At 36.8% G+C, this 18967-nt stretch overlaps 1 long non-coding RNA gene across 1 annotated transcript in view; it reads left to right on the top strand.

Annotated features, from left to right (window-relative positions):
* The window catches only part of LOC111164414 (uncharacterized), a 367515-nt gene that overhangs the window by 305261 nt on the left and 43287 nt on the right, over nucleotides 1–18967 (top strand). The window contains exon 4 of the long non-coding RNA XR_016388352.1: nucleotides 4147–4278. This is a non-coding gene — a long non-coding RNA (uncharacterized LOC111164414). The remainder of the gene's footprint in view (nucleotides 1–4146; nucleotides 4279–18967) is intronic.

The raw sequence follows: 18967 nt of genomic DNA, 5'->3' as shown, positions 1-18967 counted from the left end.
TTTTGTGTACGTGTAGCAAATGTTTTTCCCAGTTGGTGATTGCTCTTTTAATTTGATTAAGTTGCCTTTTTCCATTCAAAGGTTTTTTTGTTTCATTGTTTTCTAATTTCATCTGGTATTTTATTTTTCCATTATAGCTTTTTGTTTCCATCTTCCTTACTAAGCTTCCCTTTACCCCTAAGGATATATACACCCCTAACTTAATTTTTTTTTCTTTTAATTCTTTTATTTTTATGGTGGGAACTTTTGTCTTAAATTTATATTCGTCTATGAGCACACAGTTGGAGTTACATTTATTTTCTTCCAATAAATAATGATTACCTCAATACCAATTGCTAGTAAATTCATAATTTCCCCACTGACTTGTAGACTAGTTGTTTCATTTATTGAGTTCTCCTACACATGGGAAGTTTTTTCTGGCTTTTGAATTCAGTTCCTTGATTTAAGTGTCTATGCCTAAGCAAGCACTTTATTATTTTGAATATAGTAGCTTTACATTGTTTCAATAAACAGTAAATCATTTCACCATATTACATTATTGTTTTAAGACTTTTAAGCAATTTTGTATATTTTTCTTCCACATGGACTTCACAATCAGTTTATCAAATCCTAAAAATAATTGCAGCACTTTTTTTTTGTTATTTTAAGAAGCTGGGAACAATATAAGTGTCTATAAGTAGGAAAACAGTTGAATAATTCAGTGCTTCCAAATTATGGAATAAATGTAGATCATCCAAATTATGGAATACCATCTATCAAAGAGAATGAGGTAGACCAAATTTTTACAGAAGTCAACACATATATGTGCAGCAAAGGTGTCAAGTATAATAAATATAGGAAATTATAAGATAAAATATTTAATGCAATTCCACATTTGTAAGAAAAACAACAATCCCTCCTCCTACATGTGCATGTATATTTGAATAAGCAAATTAAAAAATATGGAGTGATACAATATTTTTGGTAATGACTTTCAGGGATGTGGGCTTATTTCTCTGAACTAATAATATTACTTTAGATGCTTTAAATCTTGTATTCATGTATTCATGAATACTTATTCATGTATTACTTATATGTATTACTTATTCATGTATTACGTATATGTATTACTTATATAATTAAAACATTCAAATGTCAAATTAAAATTAGTATTCTTGCTATATGCAAGGAAGCAAACAACAACAAGAAAAAAAGAGTTAAACCTCCATTGACCCTTTTATATTGTTATACACTGCAGAATCTGTATTAGGTAGTAAGCCTCTCATCATGAGGTAATTTTTCCAGCTGTCTCCTGTAGCATGCAATGCACAATGTTTTGCTCTCAATTTATGTACAAATCTCAAATAGCATATAAATCCAGATCAGAGTATGTTCAGATATCTTATAGACTAAGTTCCCCAATGCATAGATGAAGTATGTAAAATGTTAAATACTTTGGCCAAGTGTAACATGTAATGTGCCCAGACAGAAATAAATCAGCTTTATGAATAAAACTTCAGGTGGCATACCTTGACTGGCTCTGCTCACATCTTGATATTACAAGTTTCTAGGATTCACAATTTCAACATTCAAAATACCTATGGAGTTCTTTTACTTAAGATCTTATAATGACCACAAAGAATTCTTTATGGATGACTGAACTCCACGTAGAAATAAAGAAAACCACATACAGTCAAATTTGCTATCAAGTAACCAATAAGCTGGATGAAGCCCACAGGTGGTTTTGTTCCCCTGAAGGAAATTTTTATAAAATTTAAAATAATTGAAAATATATTTGGAAATCATGATATTTTTCTTATTACTCTTGAAAAATCAGAATATCTGAGGAAACTGGATTTACTTTTTGGTACAGTAACTAATGGTCTTGTGGGAGGATTATTTGGAAATCTCAAGCGTTATCTGCTAATGAAATCTAGCAATTAAACTTACCACTTCCTCCTTGGTTGTTAACAGCTGGAAAATCAATTATATCCCGTGATTGGACCATAAATAAGCGGCCTTTGGTCATTATAAACAACAGGCTCCAATTCTATACAAAATATAAACCTGACCCCAAGCTAAGAAATTGAAAGTTAAGTTGTCAGTGACTTAAGTGCTGAAGTCCCCCACATTGCCTAACATGATCCTCTCAGAAGTTTCTTTTCTTGGATGCAAACCAGGAGTCATGTGCTGATTTATCAGGAAGCAAGCCATATCAGCAAGACCTGACCTTGGAGACCACACAAGGGTGGGACTCAGACTTTACTGAAATGAGGAGTATCCCTATTATAGCAAGTGTCCCCTTAGCTAAAATAATATAGTGCCTTTTGGTTAAGAGCTAGGGGAATCTATTCTTTTACTTTGGGCAAACATACATAGAACACATATGTGGAGAGCTAGGGAAGCATGTAGGAAAGTGGAGCTCCTGTTTATATTCAATACAAACTCCCACAATGGAGAGCTCACTCCCTCTCAGGGCAGCCCTTTCCCTCCCTAAGTGGTTTTGACTGTGACACAGGAACTTGGAATCCTGGCTCCCCAGCCCCTCTCAATTTCTTAGTTCCCCCGCTGGGGTCTCTTAGGAGGCATCTGCTCAAGGTTCCTGGGGGTGGGGCGGGGGCACTGTGTTCAAGCTCCACCCTCACTCCAGCCCGACTCAAGAAACATATATACACTAATAAGTATAAAATGGATAACTAATAAGAACCTGCTGTATAAAAAATAAAATTCAAAAATTCAAAATAAAAAGAACTAAGAAGCATTAAAACAGAAATAATTTTTATATGTGATGCTTTCCTCCATAATTTCGAAATAAACTGCAAATAAAAGAAAGAAAAGAAACATTTGCTCATTTATTCATAGTTATTCAGAGTAGCCTAGAGGTTAAAAGCCTGGCTCCTGGAAACTGACAACCCTACAATTCAATCCTGGTTCTGTAATTTTATACAAGTTACTAAACAACTATGAGCTTCCCCTTGCTATTCTGCAAGGATATCATGAAGCTACTGATCGCCAGGATTAAGTGGGATAATTACTGTAAACAATTTAGCACAGGATCTGGCACTTTGTAAGTGCTTATCCAGAGGGGTAAGAATAGTCAAATGCTGTCAAATTAAGTCAAGACTTAATTCCTATACAATTGGAAAAGGAGGTCTATGTAGTTCAACTGGAGACCCATGTAGATATGCACTAATGAGGTTTTATCACCAAATAACTTTGGGGATACTAAATTATGCCAAATTAAATACACTCCTTTCCTCAAAACTGCTCTGAGTATTAATAAGCTAATATGCACTGTTACTTTCTAAGAAGGTACGTAGTAGGTAGCATCTCCTCAATTTTCTTTTCATCCAAGGAATAATTTTACAAAGGAGCGTTTTGAAGAATTATCATTCCTAGGAACAGCAGTTTGGGAAAGGATCATCTATTAGGTATGACATTTCAGTCTTCTATATTTTGATTAAAAAAATGTCCAGGCCAGGGCTGTAGTTTTAGTTTCCTAAAACTCATTTGTAATTTGCCTTGGGTAATTTAGCATTTTAAATAATAATTACAGTAATAGTAATAACAATAATATGAGAACAAAATATTATATAGTGCTTATATTCCAGACTTTGTGCCAAGTGCTTTACATATATGAACACGTTTAGATATTTAGAACTATTTTATCTGCCTGAAAAAAAAAGCCTGTACTGCTGGATGTCAAAGATGGAAGTCTATCTAGTTCAACATGCCTATTTTTCTGAAGCTCATAATGCTCTCAAATGGTAGAGTTAGGACTAAGGTGCATGCCTGTTAACCCCTTGCACTATTTTCCTTTTAAATCCCCAGTCTCTGATGCTATGACACCACCTGGTCTTTTTTCCAGAGATCTAAATATTTAAAATAGCTGGGAGAGGTCACTTTGCTCAACTACGCTTTTCTACCATTATGAGGTCTTTTAAAATTCCACACTATAATTTATTATCTTTCCAACTTTAACGATTTCAAAATAAGTCCTACAAACTCAGACAGAATTCAGCTGTTCAGAATTTTCCTCTACTGAAAATGTCCCCTGAAGAATTTGATTTAAGATGATGACCTTACAAATGTTGCATTTTCCTATCTAAAATCGAAAGGGAAATGATAAGCAAAGAGGCTTTACAAATATTTTTTGTTTCCTTCTAGTGCTGCTTTGAACTCTTGACTCCAGGCTCTTTGAGAAAGAAGCATAATGGTGGAAATTAAAGTTCTCTGATGGGACCAAGTGGTAGAACAAGATTTCTTACCTTTCCAGTCTGTCCTGGAAGGACCACCAAGGTGAGATGTGATTTTAATCTCTGGGCCCACTGTGTTCTTGGCCTTTCTGTGTGAACTGTCAACAAGGGTGCTAACGACTGCCAACTGTTATGGCAAAAAACAGGAGTCCATGCAGAATTGAGCTGATATAACTGCTTCGTTTCACTGAAAGCATTCAATCACCTTCTGCTGCCAGCAGCTTTCATCTACTCTCAGCGTAAGCCAGGTTGAACCAATGACCCACAAGGCAGAACTACCAAGCATCACATTACCAAGCCAGGCAGTCTGGGATCACATGGGCTGGTTTACATCTCTCAGGCTGTGCCCCACTAATGACACCTCTCACACTGGACTGGATTTTTCCTATGGCCTGTGGGCTTAGTATCACCTTTCACTGTTTTGTCCTTCTTAAGTGGGATCTGCCACTAGAAACTATAATGGTTCATTAGATGGTCCACACTGTATTATATTATATGAATTTAGAATCTATTATCTTTTTTCCACCCTTTGTCTTATACTAAGTTGCTTACATAAGAAAGAGAGGGAGAGACAGATTTCGTGGAGATGTTTAAAAGCCTCTTAGGTTGAATATCAGCTAAAATTCTCTAGGAACTTACTTTGAAGTGTTTATACTCACAAAATGTCACTAGTATCACCAGGACAGTTAATTTTTTGTATTCAGTGAATCCATATTATATCATTTGAATGAGTGTAACATAAACTAGAGGTTTCCTCAGATAACCTAAATTATTTAGGAACAATTTTCCAGTGACTTCTATTTGAATACTCATGACCCTTGGCAGTGCTATGGGTAAATGTTTAGCAACCAACTATGTGGGGGAATAAATGCACTGATTTGTAGCATTCACCTATTTCTGTGGTTTAAATAGTCCTAAGGTGGCCAATTTCAGGCTATCAATATGACATCACTAAAATCAGATTTGGGAAAAGATGTGCAGTAGAGAAACATTATGTAGTATTCCCACCATACAGATACAATGGACACATAGTCTCAAGGCCCTTGATAACAGTAAAATGTAGTAAAATAATTAGGATTTGGAAATTTAGTAAAATAATGTATGTGTAGTAAAGTATATAGTATTAACAGTGGTAATGGTATTTGTATTATTAGTGTAATTTATTATTAATGTTCCTATCATTAATATTATTAGTATTAAAAATAAAATGGGTCACAGAGGAACAAAAGGATTTACCTTTATTTTTAATATATTTATTTGATTATAGGTTTATAAAATTTAATTCTTTTTTTTTAACACCTTTATTGGAGTGTAACTGCTTTACAATGTTGTGTTAGTTTCTGCTGTATAGCAAAGTGAATCAGCTGTATGTATACATATATCCCCATATCCCCTCCCTCTGCGTCTCCCTCCCACCCTCCCTACCCCACCCCTCTAGGTGGTCACAAAGCACCGAGCTGATCTCCCTGTGCTATGCAGCTGCTTCCCACTAGCTATCTATTTTACATTTGGTAGTGTATATATGTCAATGCTACTCTCTCACTTTGTCCCAGCTTACCCTTCCCCCTCCCCGTGTCCTCAAGTCCATTCTCTACCTCTGCGTCTTTATTCCTGTCCTGCCCCTAGGTTCTTCAGAACCTTTTTTTTTTTTTTTAGATTCCGTATGTGTTAGCATACGGTATATGTTTTTCTTTTTCTGACTTACTTCACTCTGTATGACAGACTTTAGGTCCATCTGCCTCTTAAAATTTACTTCTTAATATGTTTGACCATCAACTGAAAAATTTCCTGAAAATTTAACAGTTGGCTTTTGCAAATTGGTGTGAGATGAAGAAATGGACGTGGAAAGGGCATTGGGTTGGAAGATGGTTGACCTAGGAAGTGAATAGCATTTAAGGGCAAAGGTTCAGGAGCCAGACTGCCTGAGTCCAAAGCCCAGATTCTCTGGTGACCTTGGACATGTTGCTTAACCACTCTGAATTTTAGTTTCCTTTAACGTAAAATACAAGAACGTAACCTACAAGAATATTGGGACTTTAAATAAGATAATCTTTGCACAGTGACTCTGTATAGTAAGCAAACAAGATTATTATTACCAAATTTCATCTAGGCCATAAATCCTATGTAATTATAGACAATTTATTTCCCTCAGCATTTCTTCATATGTAGATAAGGGGTTAAATACAAAATGATGTATAATCTTCCTCCTAGTTTTCAAACACGCACAGTGATTAAGACCTAGAGCTTTTTAAGTCAGATGGCCTAGATTCAGATCCTGGATCTCTTCATACAAGTTGTGAAGCTTTGGACAAATTAATTCATTTCTCCTATCCTTGCCTTATTGATCTGAAAGTCAGAAAGTAACACAAGAATTTGTTGCACAGAATTTTTTAAGGTTAAAACAAGGTGTTTAAAACCCAGTGTTCGGCACACAGTAGGTAATTTATAAAGCTAAGCTTTTAAATTAATGGTATTAGTATTGTTATAGCATATAAAATATTAATAGTAGTAGTATTTTTAGTATACCATGTAGCATTATTATAATGTATAATATTAATGTACATTACTATATATTACTATATATATAAATATATATTACTATAATTATATATAAATATATATTACTATATATTTTATATATTGCATATATATTGTAGTAGTATTGGTATTATTAGTAATATTTTTTAATATTATTAACATTAATATTATTAAGAAAATGGAGTACAAATGTACAAACGCTAATTTTTTTGTATATGGTATGCCCTCCCAAACCAAATCTTCATCCGAGGGACATGTCCCATGACTTCTCAAAATTAATATTAATAATAAAATATATACTGTAAGTAATAAGATAGGTAACATTTGGGCATTTTCTAGGTGTCAACCATTGTAGTAAGTGGTTCACATATAATTTAATGAACCTCTTTGAATCTCAGTTTTATTATTTATAAAATGACCTTAATACCTATCACATAAAGTTGTTGAGAGATTATAAACATTATAACACATTCAACATGGTGTCTGTAACAAAGTAGGCATGCGATAAATGGTAGCTAGTAATAATAATTGTAATAATAATAGAATGTAGTCTATAGGTTGTGAGAATATATTTATACTTTTTGAAACATCTTGCCATATTGCTTAGTGCATTACATATGCTAATTAAGCTAATTAAGCTATATATGCTATATATTATTGTTATATAATAAAAATAGGTTATAGGCATTTACTATTATTTACTATTTACTATCAATTTACCATTGAGAATGGTTTGGTAGGTCAGGGTGGAGATCAGAGAACAATTGAGAATACAGAGCTCAAAAGTGTTTTTTGGAAAGAGCTGCTATTGTGTTTTCATCTCTAGCTCCTTGTGGGAGAGGAGGTGGAAAGCGAAAATCTTTTCTTGAGGTGGAGGTCTGGCAGGGTTCCTGCAGCTGGAATGGGTTAGACATCACAAACACTAGGTTATGAGGTGTTACTATTGTAAGAAAGAGGTGTTAGACCAGCACTGGCATGAGATGGCAATGCTAATAATTATTCTCTCTAGTCTAATGGAATTGAATTGGGACAACTGGGTCTTCAGGGGAATCTGTTGAAAGCTGTGGGGTTTTGTTGTTGTCATTTGTTTATTTGCCGATACCATGTCTCTTGCTATCTTAAAGCACATTTTGCTTCTTCTGTGAGACATCAATGTATACTGTTAACTGTAGCTGTGTCCAAAACATTATCAAATTATTAATGATCCCATTTTTCATGTCTTCGTGTTTATCCATTGCACTTACAATGAATCATTTTAATAATTTCTTAAAATATCATCCTCAAGTCAGTCCATATGGCCTTCTGATCTCATACGCAGTAATAAACATGGAGACATGTGGTTAAAACATAAAATATTTCAGGATGCTCCAGTCCCTTATTCTACTGCCCCTCAAAGGAACAGAGTGAGCTGATCCAAAAGGCCAGATAGGAAATAAAAGTGATCTCATCCTCTCTCTTGGCATAGGCTGCCCCCTCCTTGGGGAATAATTACCTGATAAACTCAGGCTTCCCCCTTCAATGGCTCCAGAAAACACAGGGCTAGCTTTTCAGAACAAATTCAGCATTCATGCTGCTCATACCTGAGAACAGAGAAGATTAATTGATGTGGTTCTATTGAATGGTGTCCAGAAAACTGATTTTTGGTGAAACATTTTTCTGGACTATCTGAGCCTGAGTTCAAACACAGGGTGGAGTTCTCAACCAAGTCAGACACTGTGATTACATTCATAGAAATATAAATGCTAGTGGGAGGCCCTGAAAGATAAATAAAGTTACCATACAAGGGACACACCTGCGTGCATATGCAAGTAGGTGGACATTGAGGAATATGAATATGTGTGTGTCTGTGTGTGGGTGTGCAGAATACACAGATCAAATTTTAGCAATCCTGGTAATCAAAAATGCCAATTAGAATAATAAGGACATTCCATTTTGCTCATCAGATTTGAAAGGTAAAGTAAATAATGCTGATATTCTTAAAATTGTAGTGAAAAGATTGTTCATAAATAGTGCATATGAGAAAGTCAACTTGTACCATCTTTTTAAATGCTATTTAGAAATGGGAATCAAACAATAAAATAGGCCTCAAAATATAGATAATATATATTCTCTGATATAGTCATTTATCTTTGACACTGTGCTTGTAAAATATAAAGATAATTGTGACTGCAAAATTTATAGTATTAAAAAAATGAAAACTACCTAAAAATCCAACATTAGTTAGCAATAAAAATAAGATTTGTGATGACATTTTTGATATGTGAATTACTCTGGGTAAAAAAATAAAAGTGAAAATTGTATAGAGAACTTCATGACCTTAGCTGCATTAAAACATGAAGAAAATATCCAAGAATTAAGTTACTTCTTGCCAATGGCATTATGAGTCATTTTTGAGTATTTCTTTAATGTTCTCCGTAAACTATATAGTTAGAAAAATGAAAGTAATATTTTTAAAAATTATTTATTTATTTATGGCTGCATTGGATCTGTGTTGCTGTGGGTGAGCTTCCTTTAGTTGCAGCGAGCGGGGGCTACTCATTGTTGCCGTGCGTGGGCTTCTCATTGCGGTGGCTTCTCTTATCACAGACCATGGGCTCTATGTGTGTGGGCTCAGTAGTTGTGGCTCGTGGGCTCTAGAGCACAAGCTCAGTAGCTGTGGTGCACGGGTTTAGTTGCTCCTCAGCATGTGGGATCTTCCCGGACCAGGGCTTGAACCTGTGTGCCCTGCATTGGCAGGCGGACTCCCAACCACTGCGCCACCAGGGAAGTCCTGAAAGTAATTTTTTAAAAAGTATACTGAGTGCTCATTTGGAACACCTTCATGAAATGCATGAGGAGAGACACAATAGGGAAAACTAAGGACATCAAGGGATATAAAATATTGGAGTAAATTGAGTTAACTTTTTCCAGAATTGAAGTAACTCTTTTCTCTCATTAATTGCAAAATTCCTTTTTTAAAAAAACATAATTTCACTTTCAAATATCCAGAGAGCTCAGTTTGAGGTTCATGGAGTCAAAGCAGAAAAATAAATAATAAGAAAAGGTGTCATTTTTAAGGAGGGTGGTTTCAAATGGGCGTGACACAATTGAAAATGTGACTTTGAAATGTGTTTAGAATTTCAAGACAAGGTAGAACTGTCACCTCATGTTGCTTGTGAATCACTGCACACCTGTCCCTCTGCCCTGGGATAAGACTGTAGCAGGGAAAGGAAGCCATTAAAAAATAATGAGAGGACTTTCAAGCTGGCAGGGGAGTAAGACGTGGAGATCACCTTCCTCTCCACAAATACATCAAAAATACATCTACATGTGGAACAACTCATACAGAACACCTACTGAACGTGGGCAAAAGACCTCAGACTTCCCAAGAGGCAAGAATATCCCCACGTACCTGGGTAGGGCAAAAGAAAAAAGAAAAAATGGAGACAAAAGAATAGGGATGGGACCTACACCTCTGGGAGGGAACTGTGAAGGAGGAAAAGTTTCCACACACTAGGAAGCCCCTTCACTGGTGGAGACAAGGGATGGGCGGGGGAAAAACTTTGGAGCCATGGAGGAGAGCGCAGCAACAGGGGTGCAGAGGGCAAAGTGGAGAGATTCCCACACCGAGGATCGGTCCTGACCAGCACTCACCAGCCTGAGAGGCTTGTCTGCTCACCTGCCGGGCGGGTGGGGGCTGGGAGCTGAGGCTTGGGCTTCGGAGGTCAGATCCCAGGGAGAGGACTGGGGTTGGCGGCGTGAACACAGCCTGAAGGGGGCTAGTGCACCACAGCTGCCCAGGAGGGAGCCTGGGAAAAAGTCTGGACCTGCCTAAGAGTCAAGAGACCATTGTTTAGGGGTGTGCGAGCAGAGGGGATTCAGAGCACCGCATAAACGAACTCCAGAGATGGGCACGAGCCGCGGCTATCAGTGCAGACACCAGAGACGGGCATGAAATGCTAAGGCTGCTGCTGCTGCCACCAAGAAGCCTGTGTGCAAGCACAGGTCACTATCCACACCTCCCCTCCTGGGAGCCTGTTCAGCCCGCCACTGCCAGGGTCCCGTGATCCAGGGACAGCTTCCCCAAGAGAACACATGGCATGCCTCAGGCTGTTGCTACGTCACGCTGGGCTCTGCCACAGCAGGCTCATCCCACATTCCATACCCCTCCGCCCCCCCCCCCCCCCCGCCCCCGGCCTGAGTGAGTCAGAGCCACCGAATCAGCCACTCCTTTAACCCCATCCTGTCTGGGTGAAGAACAGTCACCAGAGGGTGACCTACATGCAGAGGTGGGGCCAAACCCAATGCTGAACCCCAGGAGCTGTACGAACAAAGAAGAGAAAGGGAAATCTCTCTGTGAGCCTCAGGAGCAGTGGATTAAATCTCCACAAGCAGCTTGATGTACCCTGCATCTCTGGAATACCAGAATACACAACGAGTCATCCCAAAACTGAGGCGGTGGACTTTGGGAGCAACTATAGACTTGGTTTGCTTTCTGCGTCTAATTTGTTTCTAGTTTTATGTTTATCTTAGTTTAGGATTTAGAGTTTATTATCATTGGTAGATTTGTTTATTGATTTGGTTGCTCTCTTCTTTTATATATATATATATATATATTATTTTCTTTCCTTTTTCTCTTTTGTGAGTGTGTATGTATATGCTTCTTTGTGTGATTTTGTCTGTATAGGTTTGACTTTACCATTTTTCCTAGGGTTCTGTCTGTCCATTTGTTTTTTCTCTTAGTATAGATTTTAGCGATTGTTATCATTGATGGATTTGTTTTTTGGTTTGGTTGCTCTCTTCTTTCTTTTTCTTATTACTTTATTATTTTTTTACTTTAAATATTTTTTTATTTTAAAAACTTTATTTTATTTTTACATATTTATTTTCTTTCTTTCATTTTCTTTTTTTTCTCCCTTTCCTTCTGAGCCATGTGGCTGACAGGGTCTTGGTGCTCCAGCCAGGTGCTAGGCCTGGACTCTGAGGTGGGAGAGCCGAGTTCAGGACATTGGTCCACCACAGAACTCCCAGCCTACGTAATATCAAATGGCCAAAGCTCTCCCAGAGATCTCCATCCAAACGCTAAGACCCAGCTCCACTCAACGACCAGCAAGCTACAGTGCTGGACACCCTATGCCAAACAACTAGCAAGACAGGAACACAACCTCACCCATTAGCAGAGAGGCTGCCTAAAATCATAATAAATTCACAGACACCCCAAAACAAACTGCAGGATGTGGTCCTGCCAACCAGAAAGACAAGATCCAGCCTCATCCACCAGAACACAGGCACCAAACCCTCCACGAGGAAGCCTACACAACCCACTGAAGCAACCGTAGCCACTGGGGGCAAACACCAAAAACAACAGGAACTACGAACCTGCAGCCTGCAAAAAGGAGACCCCAAACAACGTAAGTTAAGCAAAATGAGAAGACAGAGAAACACACAGCAAATGAAGGAGCAAGGTAAAAACCCTCCAGACCAAAAATATGAAGAGGCAATAGGCAGTCTACCTGAAAAAGAATTCAGAGTAATGATAGTAAAGATGATACAAAATTTTGAAATAGAATGGAGAAAATATAAGAAACATTTAATAAGGACCTAGAAGAACTAAAGAGCAAATGAACAATGATGAACAACACAATAAATGAAATTTAAAATACTCTAGAAGGAATCAATAGCAGAATAACTGAGGCAGAAGAACAGATAAGTGACCTGGAAGATAAAATAGTGGAAATAACTACTGCAGAGCAGAAAAAAGAAAAAAGAATGAAAAGAATTAAGGACAGTCTCAGAGACCTCTGGGACAACATTAAACGTACCAACATTCAACTTATAGGGGTCCCAGTAGAAGAAGAGAAAAAGAAAGGGCCTGAGAAAATATTTGAAGTGATTATAATTTAAAACTTCCCTAATATGGGAAAGGAAATAGTCAATCAAGTTCAGGAAGGACTTGATAAATCAGGGTAAATTACAGGATAAATCCAAGGAGAAACACACCAAGACACATATTAATCAAACTTTCAGAAGTTAAATACAAAGAAAAAATATTAAAAGCAGCAAGGGAAAAATAACATACAAGGGAATCCCCATAAGGTTAACAGCTGATCTTTCAGCAGAAACTCTGCAAGCCAGAAGGGAGTGGCAGGACATAGTTAAACTGATGAAAGGGAAAAACCTACAACCAAGATTACTCTACTGAGCCAGGGTCTTATTCAGATTCAATGGAGAAATTAAAACGTTTACAGACAAGCAAAAGCTAAGAGAATTCAGCACCACCAAACCAGCCTTACAACAACGCTAAAGGAACTTCTCTAGACAGGAAACACAAGAGAAGGAAAAGACTTACAATAACAAACCCAAAACAATTAAGAAAATGGTAATAAGATCATACATATTGATATTTACCCTAAGTGTAAATGGATTAAATGCTCCCACCAAATGACATAGACTGGCTGAATGGATACAAAAACAAAACCCATATATATGCTGTCTACAAGAGACCCACTTCAGACCTAGGGACACATACAAACTGAAAGTGAGGGGATGGAAAAAGATATTCCATATAAATGGAAATGAATAGAAGGCTGGAGTAGCAGTTCTCATATGAGACAAAATAGGCTTTAAAATAAAGACTATTACAAGAGACAAAGAAGGACCCTACATAATGATCAAGGGATCAGTCCAAGAAAAGATATAACAATTGTAAATATTTATGCACCCATCATAGGAGCACCTCAATACATAAGGCAAATGTTAACAGCCATAAAAGCGGAAATTGACAGTAACATAATCATAGGAGGGGACTTTAACATCCCAGTTTCACCAATGGACAGATCATCCAAAATGAAAATAAATAAGGAAACACAAGCTTTAAATTATACATTAAACATGACAGACTTAATTGATATTTATAGGACATTCCATCCAAAAACAACAGAATACACTTTCTTCTCAAGTCCTTATAGAATATTCTCCAGGTTAGATCATATCTTGGGTCACAAATCAAGCCTTGATAAATTTAAGAAAATTGATATCATATCAAGTATCTTTTCCGACCACAACGTTATGAGACTAGATATCACTTATGGGAAAAAAATTAGTAAACAATACAAACACATGGAGGATAAATAATATACTACTAAATAACCAACAGATCACTGAAGAAATCAAAGAGGAAATAAGAAAATACCTAGACACAAATGACAATGAAAACACGGCAACCCAAAACCTATGGGATGCAGCAAAAGCAGTTTGAAGAGGGAAGTTTATAACAATACAGTCTTATCTCAAAAAACAAGAAACATCTCAAATAAACAACCTAACCTTACACCTGAAGCAAGTACAGAAAGAAGAACAAAAATACCCAATGTTAGCAGAAGGAAAGAAATCAAACAGATCAGATCAGAAATAAATGAAAAAGAAATGAAGGAAATGATAGCAAAGATCACTAAAACTGAAAGTTGGTTATTTGAGAAGATAAACAAAATTGATAAACCATTAGCCAGACTCATCAAGAAAAAAAGGGAAAAGACTCAAATCAATAGAATTAGAAATGAAAAGGAGAAGTAACAACTGACACTGCAGAAATACAAAGGATCATGAGAGATTACCACAAGCAACTATATGCCAGTAAAATGGAAAACCTGGAAGAAATGGACAAATTCTTAGAAAAGCACAACCATTTGAGACTGAACCAGGAAGAAATAGCAAATATAAACAGACCAATCACAAGCACTGAAATTGAAACTGTGATTAAAAATATTCCAACAAAATAAAGCCCAGGACCAGATGGCTTCACAGGGGAATTCTATCAGACATTTAGAGAAGAGCTAACACCTATCCTTCTCAAACTTCCAAAATATAGCAGAGGAAGGAACACTCCCAAACTCATTCTACGAGGCCACCATCACCCTGATACCAAAACCAGACAAAGATGTCACAAGAAAGAAAACTACAGGCCAGTTTCAGTGATGAACATATATGCAAAAATCCTCAACAAAATACTAGCAAACAGAATCCAACAGCACATTAAAAGGATCATACAGCATGATCAAGTGAGGTTTATCCCAGGAATGCAAGGATTCTTCAATATAGGCAAATCAATCAATGTGATACACCATATTAACAAATGGAAGGAGAAAAATCATATGATGATCTCAATAGATGCAGAAAAAGCTTTGGACAAATTCAACAGCTGTTTATGATAAAAAGCCTCCAGACAGTAGGCATAGAGGGAACTTACCTCAACATAATAAAGGCCATATATGACAAACCCACAGCCAACATTGTTGTCAGTGGTGAAATACTGCAACCATTTTCTCTAAGATCAGGAAAAAGACAAGGTTGCCCACTCTCATCACTATTATTCAACATAGTTTTGGAAGTTTTAGCCATAGCAATAAGAGAAGAAAAAGAAATAAAAGAAATCCAGATCGGAAAAGAAGTAAAATGTCACTGTTTGCAGATGACATGATACTATAAATAGAGAATCCTAAAGATGTTGCCAGAAAACTACTAGAGCTAATCAGTGAATTTGGTAAAGTAGCAGGATACAAAATTAATGCACAGAAATCTCTTGCATTCCTATACACTAATGATGAAAAATCTGAAAGGGAAATTAAGGAAACACTCCCACTTACCACTGCAACAAAAAGAGTAAAATACCTAGGGATAAACCTACATAGGGAGACAAAAGACCTGTATGCAGAAAACTATAAGACACTGATGAAAGAAATTAAAGATTATACAAACAGATGGAGAGATATACCATGTCCTTGGATGGGAAGAATCAACATTGTGAAAATGACTATACTCCCCAAAGCAATCTACAGATTCAATGCAATCCCTATCAAACTACCAATGGCATTTTTCACAGAAGTAGAACAAAAAATTTCACAATTTGTATGGAAACACAAAAGACCCCGAATAACCAAAGCAATCTTGAGAAAGAAAAACAGAGCTAGAGGAATTATGCTCCTGGACTTCAGATTATACTACAAAGCTACAGTAATAAGGACAGTATGGTACTGGCACAAAAACGTAAATATAGATCAATGGAACAGGATAGAAAGCCCAGAGATAAACCCATGCACATATGGTCACCTTATCTTTGATACAGGAGGTAAGAATATACAGTGGAAAAAAGACAGCCTCTTCAATAAGTGGTGCTGGGAAAAGTGGACAGCTATATGCAAAAGAATGAAATTAGAACACTCCCTAACACCGTATACAAAAATAAACTCAAAATGGATTAAAGACCTAAATGTAAGGCCAGACACTGTAAAACTCTTAGAGGAAAATATAGGCAGAACAGTCTATGACATAAATCACAGCGAGATCCTTTTTGACCCACCTCCTAGAGAAATGGAAATAAAAGCAAAAATAAATGGGACCTAATGAAACTTAAACGCTTTGACACAGCAAAGGAAACTGTAAACAAGAGGAAAAGAGAACCCTCAGAATGGGAGAAAATATTTGCAAACGAAGCAGCTGACAAAGGATTAATCTCCAAAATTTACAAGCAGCTCACACAGGTCAATATCAAAAAACAAACAACCCTAACTAAAAATGGGCAGAAGACCTAAATAGACATTTCTCCAAAGAAGATATACAGATTTCCAACAAACAGATTACACATTTCCAACATGAAATGATGCTCAACATCACTAATCATTAGAGTAATGCAAATCAAAACTACAATGAGGTATCACCTCACACCGGTCAGAATGGCTATCATCAAAAAATCTACAAACAATAAATGGTGGAGAGGGTGTGGATAAAAGGGAACCCTCTTGTATTGTTGGTGGAAATATCAATTTTTACAGCCACTCTGGAGAACAGTATTGAGGTTCCTTAAAAAACTAAAAATAGAACTACCATACGACCCAGAAATCCCTCTACTGGGCATATACCCTGAGAAGACCATGATTCAAAAAGAGTCATGTACCACAATGTTCACTGCATCTCTATTTACAATAGCCATGACATGGAAGCAACCTAAGTGTCCATCAGCAGACGAATGGATAAAGATGTGGCACGTATATACAATGGAACATTACTCAGCCATAAAAAGAAATGAAATTGAGTTATTTGTAGCGAGGTGGATGAACCTAGAGTCTGTCATATAGAGTGAAGTCAGAAAGAGAAAAACAAATACCATATGCTAACACATATATATGGAATCTAAAAAAAAAAGAAAATGTTTCTGAATAACGTAGGGGCAGGACAGGAATAAAGACGCAGATGTAGAGAATGGACTTGAGTACACGGGTAGGGGGAAGGGTAAGCTGGGATGAACTGAGAGTGACTTTGACATATATACTCTACCAAATGTAAAATAGATAGCTAGTGGGAAGCAGCTGCATAGCACAGGGAGATCAGTTCCGTGCTTTGTGACCACCTAGAGGGGTGGGATAGGGAGGGTGGGAGGGAGACACAAGAGGGAGAGAATATGGGGATATATGTATACGTATAGCTGACTCACTTTGTTGTACAGCAGAAAGCAACACAGCATTGTAATTATACCCCAATAAAGATGTTAAAAATAATAATAATAATAATGAACATAGCTTTGCAATCAAATCTCAGATTTCATTTTTTTTTCTGTGCTTACTGTATTTGAAAAAAAATATACATAAATCATTTTTCTCCTTTCATGGGAACTTAACATGCAGCCTGGCATCATATTACTGTGCACTTCTTGTTCAGCCAGTCCGCCAAGGAGGTAACGTTAAGTTTGGGGCGGTATTATGAACATGGTAAAGTGAACTCACTCAGTTAACCAGCTTCATCTTAGTTTCTTTGAAGCTTCCCCCCTGCTTATTTGAGTGCTAAAATCAAGAATAGGGTACCTTCTTTACAGTTCAAATGCCACGATTTAGACCAGCTAAGCTTTACAAATAAAGAAATAAAGTGAAGGCTCAGAGCAGCAGTTTTATATCAAAAGTTATTTTTGGATTAGTTAAGGCTTAGATTTATTTTTAATTCTCATGATTTGTTTTGGAGTGATAGGCTCTTTTTTTTCTTATGGCTTAGGCAACGTTTAAAATGATTTTCTGTCTGGGCTGGAAATGTCCAGTACCACTCAGTATCTGTTGGCACAGGGAAAGGGCAAGTCCGGTGGGATGGAAGCCATGAAGGATGGATTTTTCTTTTTCTTAACAATCCTGTCTTCTTTTTCCCCTCCCTACTATGGGGTGTCTTTCATACATGCAGTGCATCTTTGCTCAACTTTGTAACTACTCATTTCAGAAATAATTATTTCCTTGGGACTTTCAAGATGAAAGAACATAGCTTGTCTTTCTGAAAAAATAAACAGTGTGACTTTTCTAATTGTCATTTTCCTTCTCTTTCTTCCTCCTTTTCTTTCTTTTTTCAATCACTATTAACAAGCTCCTTTTATATGCCTTACCAAAGAGCTACATGCTGGAAATATGAGTGAACAAGACAAGGTCCTAAGCCTTGAAGAGTTTACAGTGAATTAGAGGTCACAGAAAAGTAAAGAAACATTTACCAAAGACTGTGATCATTGCCACCTTTAGTAGAGGTAAGTACAGTGGCTCTAGAAGCATCTAGTGTGGACACTTAACTCAGACCTGGGAGTGGAGAGAAGTGGTCGTATTTGTTATCATTCAAATTGTTGAATCGATGGGACTTGGGTTTGGAGGAGAAAGAGAAATGAGGCATTAAGGATCCCTCCTACCATTCAGAGAATAAAGAGAGAGAGAGAAGGAAATGACATGCCCATATTATAATTTTAGTTCAGTGTAAAGAATGAGTTGGAGAAAGATAAGACTGAATACAGAAAATCCAGTTGGGATTCCTTTATACTAATCCAAGCAAAAGATAATTGTGGTCTAAACAATAGAGGTAGTATGAATCATGAATAGATTTAAAAAGTATTTAAAAGACAGAATCATGAGGACTTGGCAATGTTGTAGGTGCTGAGGAAAGGAGAAAAAGGCAGTAATGAAGACTATGAGAGTTATGGCTTAAGCAACTGAAAGATTGATGGATTGCATTCATTGAAATTCAGAGCACAGATGAAAATGCGGTTTGTGGAGGATAAGAATATGAATTCAGTTTTGGAAATATTGAGCACAAGATTTTGATCAGATATCTAAGTGGAGATATGTAATATGAAATTGATATAAAGGTTTGATGCTCAGGGGTAGATCTGGACTATAAAAAGATGTTTAGAAACCTAGACGTGA

This window comes from Delphinapterus leucas, chromosome 17 (assembly GCF_059928025.1).
Source record: "Delphinapterus leucas isolate spDelLeu-1000000601 "Yukka" chromosome 17, BTC_Dleu_Yukka2, whole genome shotgun sequence".
In the NCBI taxonomy this organism is placed as follows: domain Eukaryota; kingdom Metazoa; phylum Chordata; class Mammalia; order Artiodactyla; family Monodontidae; genus Delphinapterus; species Delphinapterus leucas.
The sequence above is the reverse complement of the archived record's forward strand: the minus strand, read 5'-3'. Positions and strand labels throughout refer to the sequence as shown.